Raw genomic sequence first — 1,134 nt, 5'->3', positions numbered from 1 at the left:
ATATCTTAGAACAAGAACAAGCGGAATTGAATAGAAGAACAATAGTAATTGCATTAATACTCGAGGTACAGCAGAGCTCCACACCTTAATCTATGGTGTGTAGAAACTCCACCGTTGAAAATACATAAGAACAAGGTCTAGGCATGGCCGTGAGGCCAGCCTCCCAATGATCTAAGATAGCATAAGAACAAAGATAGCTACCAAGATGAAAATACAATAGTAAAAGGTCCTACTTATAGAGAACTAGTAGCCTAGGGTTTACAGAGATGAGTAAATGGCATAAAAATCCACTTCCGGGCCAACTTGGTGTGTGCTTGGGCTGAGCATTGAAGCATTTTCGTGTAGAGACTCTTCTTGGAGTTAAACGCCAGCTTTGGTGCCAGTTTGGGCGTTTTAACTCCCATCCTTGTGCCAGTTCCGGCGTTTAACGCTGGGAATTCTGATGGTGACTTTGAACGCCGGTTTGGGCCATCAAATCTTGGGAAAAGTATGGACTATCATATATTGCTGGAAAGCCCAGGATGTCTACTTTCAAACGCCGTTAAGAGCGCGCCAATTGGGCTTCTGTAGCTCCATAAAATCCACTTCGAATGCAGGGAGGTCAGAATCCAATAGCATCTGCAGTCCTTTTTAGTCTCTGAATCAGATTTTTGCTCAAGTCCCTCAATTTCAGCCAGAAAATACCTAAAATCACAGAAAAACACACAAACTCATAGTAAAGTCCAGAAAAGTGAATTTTAACTAAAAACTAATAAAAATATACTAAAAACTAACTAGATCATACTAAAAACATACTAAAAACAATGCCAAAAAGCGTACAAATTATCCGCTCATCATGGCCCCCTAAATGGAAATAGAGAGTTGTGCCAAAACGACGCTAGAACTGTGCGTCTAGCACAATTCACAGCGACGCATTCGCGTGCTTTACGCGTCCGCGTCACTCATCTTTTTCCCAACTTACGCAATCGCGTCAATCACGCGACCGCGTCAAACCCCTTTCACCCTAATCACACGATCGCGTGCCCCACGCGTTCGCGTGGATTTGAAATCACTTAACCCACCTACGCGAAACCCTACCCCTTCGCGTCATCCACCCCTCCCCCTCTGCACTCCCATCCCCTCCTCCCCTCTACT

Source organism: Arachis duranensis, chromosome 6 (genome assembly GCF_000817695.3).
Source record: "Arachis duranensis cultivar V14167 chromosome 6, aradu.V14167.gnm2.J7QH, whole genome shotgun sequence".
NCBI classification, from domain to species: domain Eukaryota; kingdom Viridiplantae; phylum Streptophyta; class Magnoliopsida; order Fabales; family Fabaceae; genus Arachis; species Arachis duranensis.
This window is presented reverse-complemented; position numbering follows the sequence as displayed.